This window comes from Haliotis cracherodii, unplaced genomic scaffold (genome assembly GCF_022045235.1).
Source record: "Haliotis cracherodii isolate W230 unplaced genomic scaffold, xgHalCrac1.p SCAF_6, whole genome shotgun sequence".
In the NCBI taxonomy this organism is placed as follows: Eukaryota; Metazoa; Mollusca; class Gastropoda; order Lepetellida; family Haliotidae; genus Haliotis; species Haliotis cracherodii.
This window is the reverse complement of record NW_027266319.1, coordinates 5,765,035-5,774,201: the sequence shown is the minus strand read 5'-3', so window position 1 is coordinate 5,774,201 and position 9,167 is coordinate 5,765,035. Positions and strand designations below refer to the sequence as shown.

The 9,167-nt window shown below is 39.5% G+C and overlaps 1 pseudogene; it reads right to left on the bottom strand.

The window, feature by feature from the left end:
• Positions 1 to 3,168: 3,168 nt before the first annotated feature.
• LOC139445451 (GTPase IMAP family member 8-like) lies at positions 3,169 to 8,796 on the bottom strand (annotated as a pseudogene).
• Positions 8,797 to 9,167: the final 371 nt, after the last annotated feature.

Sequence of the window (9,167 nt, the reverse complement as noted above, 5' to 3'; positions counted from 1 at the left end):
AAGAGCGGGCTTTAGGGGTTGCTTATATACAATTTGGGAATTTTGAGATTTGGAATAGATGCCGATGGGGTTGGGGAGGAGAACTAAGGGAGCTGGGTATGGTGGATGTTTGTTTGTTTATGTGATTTTGATTTGGTAGGTTATTATGGTTTTAGATGCGTTTTATTAGTTCCGTTTTGATTAAGAATACGCCTAAGGCCTTGAAGTTTTCTAGTTTATTTTGTGGGTTTAGTATTGCGTCTAGAGTGAGAGCCTTGTTTAGATTGAGGGTGGTTTGTAATGCGGTTCGATGTGTTAGGTAGTGTGTGCAGTGGATGAGTGCGTGTTCTGGGGTTTCTAGTTGTTTGCAGTGTGGGCAGTTACCTGTAGTGTGTTTTTTAAATTTTTTTAGATGGTTATTTAGGTTGGTGTGTCCTGTTTGGAGTTTTTGGAATTTTTGTGTATGTATGCTAGTGTGGTAGTTTTAGCTATGTTTGGGTCGGTTTGTTTATTTATTTGGCTAGCTAGTGTTGTGTCTATTTTGGATATTTTAAGTTTAGGGGTGAAGATATTTGATTGTTTGCAGTTTTGTTTAAGATTTTTAATTTGGTGTTCATTTAGGTAGTTTGTTATTCTTTGGGATATTGGGGTAAGTAAGGAGTGTTTACGAGCTAGAGCTTGGTTTTAAGGGCTGATGTTTTGGTTTATTAAGTTTTGGATGAGAGGGTTTGAATGGGACGCGGTCCAGAAATTTAAGCTTAGCTGTTCCCTGCGTAGACCTAGTGGCATTTCTCTTGTTAAGGCCTGAAGTGAGGTGTAGGAGGTGCCATGTTGGGTGCGTGTAATGAGTTTGAGAGCCTGATATTGTATTGAGTCAAGTTTTTTAGATAGAGAGTTGTTTAGGGTGTTGTATATGGCGCAGCCGTAGTCTAGTTTTGATCTAATTAGGGATATGTAGAGAGAGAGGAGAGTATCTTTGGAGGCTCCCCAGTTAGAGCCAGTTAGGCATCTTAGGGTGTTTAGGTCTTTACTGCATGAGAAGCATCTGCTAGTGGCCAGTCTTATTAGCGTGTATCTTATTACCCGGAACAAAGGCCGTTATTTATACCACCGATGCTCTTAAGTCATCATATGGTCGCATTTTCAATTATTACTTACTTTCACAATACCATCACAATGTTGCTAATCTAACGTGCTGACTATCTGAATTTAGAGATTACCTCGCAGTTTTGAAGGACATGAGTATGCAGAAATGACTAAAATTACGTAAGATTTCTCGGATAGTGCGTTATCATACTATCAGAGTAATGTTTACTTCTCTCGCTGGACATGTGGTCTTAACGATTAGCCCATAACGCTTATAGACTAAATCTTGGGAATGAAGGCAGGCGTATATCAAAACCGACTGATAGTAGACTTCGGACGGTACACGCATGTAGTCTTAACGCTCAATACATAATGCATATCAACTACACGCATTTAGTCTTAACGCTTAATACATAATGCTTATCAACCAAACCTTGTGAATGAAGGCCGGCGTATATCATCGCCGACTGAGATAGACTTTTAGTACACAAATCATTGAGTAATATACACAAAATATGTTGTTTAGTCTTATTTTATCAAGTCAAAATTATTTATGAAAAATAGAAGAAAATATGACATATTTTCGAACTATGACACAGGTTTGAGTGTGGCGGCTTGTACTAGTCCGGACTGATGCCGATTTTAAAGTGCTAGCCTACTGAGATGCCTTGACGCAGTTTAACATGAATACCCAACTCGGACACAGTATACGGACTCCGAACCGACCTGTCTTTCTTGTATAGCCTTTTTACCTCGCGCCAGGCAGGGTTACAACAAGTACATCTTTTGACGTCTTTTGATATGACGCACCCAGGGGATCGAAACACCGCCTTTCCGCTCTCTTTCGGCTTTCCTCCCACATCAAGCTTACATTACACGCAGTGACAAACCACTTATAAACTTATAACACCTTTCTTAAAAATATAGTATGTTTTATTTTAGAACCAAAATCTCAGTACTTATGTTTAGTTTCGAGTTGTCATAATTATATGGCAACTATATATGGTGAGATGATGTTTTTCGCCACTAAGAGATAAAAAGTGAATATGTTTTACATCACTTAAGAAAGCTGAGGCTGCAGGTACCCCGGGTGTTTGGGTAGCCTAGAGGTTAAAGCGTTGGCTCTCAACGCCGAAGACCCAGGTTCGATTCCCGACATGGGTACAATGTGTGAAACCCATTCCTGGTGTACCCGGCCGTGATATTGATGGAATATTGCTAAAAGCGGCGTTAAACCCAACTCACTCACTCACTTGATACAAATCTGAAGGTGAGCTTCTGTGCCTCTGGTACCATATGATGTCATCTCGTATATTGATAATAGTCCAAACAAGTACACCAGAATATATGTGGTCACTAACTGATGTTTATTGTTACACACTACGAAACATTAGAGCATAATATAACCTATTTGTACATAATACACTACCTTCATATACATAGTATAGCATGTCTTCATTACGGGGATTTAAGGTACGCATATGCATATGAATATGTATGTTTGTAATTTCAAGTAAAGTTTTACTGTTCTTTAAAAAACGGAGCATGTAAAGATATATTCAATATGTCTGCTGCTGCATTAGCATTGTCAAAACTAACAATCTTATCGTCTGCACATCTCATCCCTCGGTCAAGCAGCGATAATCGCCACATATCGTATCTCCAGGAACACACCTGAGTTGAAATTATAGGATGTTTACAGTCGTCTTAAAATGTTCCGGTTGATTACGTCTGTTTTTATTTAACATTTGGGAAACAAATTTTCCATGATGTGGCTGTTAAAATGGTTAACGTGTTGTATGATAGACATAGCACTCGATGGTTAAGATTAAACGTCAACATTGACGTTAAAACCTTTTGATCGTCTTTGGGGTAGGTTTTGGAACACTCATACTATTTTCAATATAAGAGGGATTATTTTGCATTAAACCAATCTACATATGCAAAATATGTATTTACAGAGATGGCATAAATATAGTCTTAATATGTCACCTTAAGTTCTTCAGCTATACAAATCGACATTGTTGCTACAATCCTAAATAATGTGACAACATATTGGTGCTTTCGTTTACTGTGCAAAACAGCACAGTGAAATATGCAATGTCACTTTCTTGTAAAGATACGCGATAACGCATTCTTTATTCCACGGCCAATTTGCTTAAATCCATCCCAGATACCACCCGATTCCTCCTTCTCGACCTCTGCACGTGCTTTCTCACGTGCCATTTCCTCAACCTCTTTCAGCTTTTTGTCCAATGTCTTCATTTCCTGCTTGTGTTCTCGTTCTTTCAGTTGCTTTTCAATCTCAGCATCCTTCTTTGCGTTTTCAATCTCCCTCTTGAGAGCCTGTATTTCATCAGATTGACTTGACGTTGTATTTAACAGTTTGAGTTTATCTTGAAGATTATTGACATGTTTCTCATTGTCTTTCTTTAGTTTTTCGATCCTTTCCTCAAATTCCAACTGTAACTTTTGTCGTTCCTTTTTTACAGTTTCCTCCATTTGCTGGCCAAGTTCTTTCTCTCTCCGTTTCATCAACATCTCTGCTTCTTTGTACATCTCGGTAGTGTAGTAGGTTCCACCGTTTCTCTGAATATTAGCATCGATCATGTTGAGCAGTGTACGCACCTGGGCACCATCCTGCTGTGGAAGTCTGTTGTTGAAGGCAATATATCGCTGCTTACAATCAGAAAGAAGTTGTCTCAGTGTGTCAGGGACATCTTGTATGAAGTCGTGTATCTTCTTCCCGTCAGCGTCAAGATCGTCTTTCCTAGTGAAGAGCACGAATAAGTATTCATTCATTCCTTCGCCGAACACAGCCTGAAGTGTTCCACTGTATCTTTCTCCTCCTGTGTAAAGCGGTCTATTCTAGTTACTAAAATAATGGCATGTGGTCCCGGAGATGAAAGTCCAATACATTTAACTACCTCTTTAATTACCTCAGCATTTGACATTCCTGTATCAAACAATCCCGGTGTGTCAACTACTTGAAGTCTGCGTTCGTATCGCTGGATGGAAGTACGTTTGCATTGTTTAGTGACGGACTGACCTCCCACTTTGGACTCGAAAAGCTTCTGTCCTGTGATGGTGTTTCCAGTAGCGCTTTTACCTGATCCAGTGCGACCAATGAGCACGATTCGAACTTCTTTATCCAGGGATGATTCCGTGGTCTGAAGAGCTTCAATGTTGAAGTCTGGATGTGCATCAAATACAAAGAAATGTTTTTATTGCTAGATACCTCAAACTATTTTAATAATGCCCAAATGTTATCATGATCAATGATGTTATATTGAGTATGACATTATCAAGCTATTCCCAAATGTAGAAGTACGATAATACAATTTTTTTAAACTTTTTAAGAACAAAAATAAATACACTTTATGGAAAGTTATGATCCAAACCATAAGTACTTATGAAGGCAATATCCTGGTAGAACACTGTTTACTGTGTTTATTCTTTTCTTGGCATAATACTCTCGATGTAGATGTAGATTCATACAGTATTGGTCCATCATACAAGGACGCTAAATTGCCAATCATTTGGTTGGTATAATAATACATTATTGTGCAATTTGAGTTTGAGTTTGACAATGAGTAACACTATAGAGCTACCAACGCACCCACTATAACAGGGATGAGACGTTTCACAACACTTAAAATCATTCTGCCAACTTTTCGCATCGTATCTTTGTTTTCAGTTTGTATTTCCTTCCGTACTTCTTCTCTGTAATCACGATTTGTGTTTGTAATTATTTCTTGATATTGTTTTTCCTTGACTGCATATTCTTCTTGAAGTCTTCGTTTGTCTTCATCTTGACGAGCCCTTAATTCCTGCAGTTGTTTCTTTAGTCCGTGTATCTCTGCCTGTTCTCGATATGACTGTTTTAACCTTGAAACCTCTTTTGAACATCGTTCAGTGAAGTTGTGAATCTTTTCATCAAAATCTCGTTTCAGTTTCGCTTTTTCATCGTGAGCTTCATCATGGAATTGTTGCCTTAGTTCCTGTTCTCGTTCAACTATTGCCTTTTCAGCCTCTTTGAACATTTCAGTACTGTACCAACTGCCTCCGGTTTGTATGTGGATACTATCTACGATTTGAAGGAACGTTTTAACATCCACATCCGATGGGTTTTGGTTATTTATAGCCATGCATCGGTGGTCGCACCGTTGGAGTAATTGTTTAAGTTCCTTTGACGCATCATTCAGGAATGTCTGAAAAGTTGTTTCATTATGTATCAAGTCATCCTTCCTCGTAAACACCACAAACATGTGGGTCAGCATCCCTTCTCCTAACATCTTCTTGAAGTGTTCCACGGTGTCCTGCTCCTCTTTTGTGAAGCGATCAACCCTGAGAACCAGGACAAAGACGTGGGGCCCTGGTGCCGTCATCCCAAGAAACCTGACCAACTCCCTGGAAACCTCAGCATTGGACATTCCTGTGTCAAACAGACCTGGTGTGTCTATCACTTCTAATCTATGCCCCAACCTGAAAGCAGTCCCTCTCTTACAAGTCTTGGTAACTGATAGTCCAAAGGCCTTCGATTCAAACGCTTTATAACCAAGTATTGCATTTCCTGTTGCACTCTTTCCCGAGCCAGTCCTACCCATCAACACAATTCTTCTCTCACTTTTTGAATTTGCTGCAAGTTGTGTTCCTTGTCCAGTAACTGTGGATAGTCAAACCCTGATTTCATGTATGGTCACAGATACTGAGAGTAATTTATCACACCGATTTTCTCTACACAGCAGTTCTGTGTTAAAGTAGCTGCGGATACAATATCTGCTCATCTGTTTCATTAAGCATCATATCAGGTGCTTTTCTATCTGTCACTAATGGGTAGTATAGAGTGGATGCGTTCTCAAATTCCTTGCTGTCGACATCACTACCATTTTTTATTGAGGCAGTGTGCATGTATTATTGCATTTCTGATGACTCAAAGTAGATCAAGAAACTACTGAGGGGTTTAAAATCAAATGTCCATGAATGAAAAGGATATAAAAGAAGCTTTCAATGAAAACGCAACAAATCTTGACTGATTTACCTGGAGCTGATATTCTTGGAGTGCCTGCAATGCTTGACGAGGTTTGAATGGCGCGACTTTGTGGAGATGCTGTGGTGGAATGTTGCCCCGTGGGTGCTTTGTTCTCGGCTGGAAGAATCGATACAGAAGTGAATTTAGCTTCTGTGTGTTTAATTCGAAATGATATTGTCCTGTGGTGTTGTAGCGCATAGAGTTATGAAATAAGATTTTTTTGACATAATTGAAATTGGTTCTTTCCAAATATTTAAGCAAATCTTTGGAGTTTTGAGACTACACATGATATGTATTCTGCTGTCTCAAATACTTTCCGTGATTATACGGAACGCCCTTCATTTGTATTGTATTAAGGAACATAATCAGACTGAGACAGGGATTTGGTGGTACATTTACTGGACACAGCAATATATCTCTCAGTGTAAGGATTTTATGGTGCTTTAAAATCCAATACAATATAAAAATGGGAATGTATTCAGGTTTTAAAACCAAATCGAAGGTTTTGGCAGATTTCTTCCTCAGTTAAGATACTGGCCTTATATGTGACATTTCTAAAGAAACTTTAAGTGTAAACGCAAAGAATATGGACTGACTTACCTTGAGCTGATGTTTTTGGAGTCTCTGCAAACACTGGAATGGGTTTTCTCGGAGACGCTATGGCAGCCATTTGCCTGCTTGATGCTCTCTTCTCGGCTAGAGGTATCGATGAAGAAGTTGATTTAGCTTCTGTGCATTCTAGTGTTAGTATGTGGCATTTATATCTGTCTTTATTCATCTATTAGTGAGTGGGGTTTAACACCGAATTAAACAGTAATTGGGTTCCATAATGGCGTGTCAGTTCGAAGTGAGAGGAAAACCCGAAGTCATGCAGGAAACCGCCATTACGGGGATGGTGATGACACATCAAAATTCACAATCAGATCAATTGGCTCGACCAAGCAACGTAACATAAACAATCTGACTCTTTCTTAAGACTAACAACGAATGTTATGTGAATGAGCATCTTAATGTCTTGAGTACAAATTACCCTTTAAGAAAATGAAACCTAGGTAGTTTTACCTGCATTTTGAAGAGGGGTAGCAAAGCCAGAAAATATGTCCCTCTCTCCTCCATATCTCTGCAACTGTCTTCCTGAAGAAAAACAACACTGAGTGCATGTGGAAACCGTCAACATATTTTTAAACTGTTTTTATATATATTAATGCTAGAATTATTGAAAAATACTATTATCATATGTAAATGAAATACAATCATGAGGAAGAGCGTTTCCAAGAAATATGAGTTCCTTTGTGTTTGTTGTGTAACGCCACGCTCAGCATTCTTCCAGCTCTAAGACGTCCGCTTGTAAATAAGCGAGTCTGGACCAGACATTCCAATGGTTGATATTGTGAGCAGCGATCCCCGACGTCGGGGTACGATGACACGCAATCAACCATGCCACTGAACATGATCACCCATTCCGTCTCCTCTGACGACCAACACTAGTTGGTGAGGATCTGGAATCCCCTCGGGTGGTGACATGTTTTCCATTCTACACATACCAATAATAATCCTCTACTACTGTACATACAACTCCCCACACCACCCCACACCACCACCACCATCCCCACCCTAATGAAGATCCGGTTTAGAATTGCTCTATCGCATCCTACGGGATCCAGTGAGCAGGCTCACTGACTTGCGTAAATCGATGTTCATGGTCCAGAGTCGGTTATGTTCGACGTCAATCAACATACAGACAAGCAAACAAATAACAATAAGTCCAAATTGCTTTCTCAGCTCACAGGGGACTTTGCTACTATTAAACTCTTTCACTACACTAAACAATTGCTCCATGATATAACTAGGTATTGTTAGTGGAAGCAACTACATAAATATGTATTTGTCTGTTACCTTGGAAAAAGGGTGTGTCCCAGTCACCTCCTCTGTGGTGAGCATGATTCGCTACCATACAGAGAAAGCAAACATGCCCATGCAGTGGATTATACAGAGGACAGGGGGGAAACGGCCATACATTCGCTCCTCCAGCTGAAAAAGATCGAATAATGTGAAAGGCTGACAAAGTTGCCTGCTTGAGAGTGGAACATATTAGCAATAAGACGTTAACAGTTGCAATGTTGTTGTGGGAACAGCTACATACGCCATACATTTATGTCTGAATATATATTTGACATCAATAACTGGTGGAGTTCGTTGGGTAACCTTTAGCTGAGCCAGTCACAGTGTGTGACCTTGCTGATGATGTTGATCGTTGCTCATTGAATTAACCGCTGGCCCAGAATAGATTACATAATAGTTAGAACAATGCTTTAGATGACATTTACTCACTTACACATCACGGAAATGTCAGATGTCAGATTAAAAAAAAAATCTGGAGTAAATGATTTTACAAAATCATAATTGTTCTTTGGACATACTGTCTCCTGAACAGAATTTGTCGTGGAAAACATTGTCCGTTCCCTCTTTCTGGGGAAAAAGTGTGTATCTTGAAGACTTGGCTGTAAATATGTCTCTTATAACAAAACATCCAGGCACCCCGCCCCCTACTGCTGAATATTAAATGATTGGTCATTACCCAAATTACGGCTGAACACCGGGTGTTGATCTGGATACTGGTTTGGTCTTTCCTTGAGGCATACGGCACAACGTACATCGCTGTCGTTATTGATCAGCGTGCAGAATGAACACTCCCACATGCTTCAGACTTAAGATGACCTATACAGCAAAACAACGAAAGATGTGATCTGAAATAAAGACATGTTTTATTTAAACTACCATGTAGAAATAACATAGTGCTGTGTAGTGATGATCTGACGATTGACGTATACTGGCACACCTAACGTCAACTCTAACACCAATTCACCGCTCTTTGGGGACAATTATTCATACCCAGAAGGTAAGCAGTGAAAATAGCACCCACGGTGGTTCACGAGGTGTATTGATATTGAAAGTTATATCATAAACGGTATATGAGTTTTAACGGGTTTGGCAGTGATATGGTGTCTTATTGATGTGAAAGGACAGTACGGCATCAAAATATAACTGTTTTTAATATTTAATGATTTGC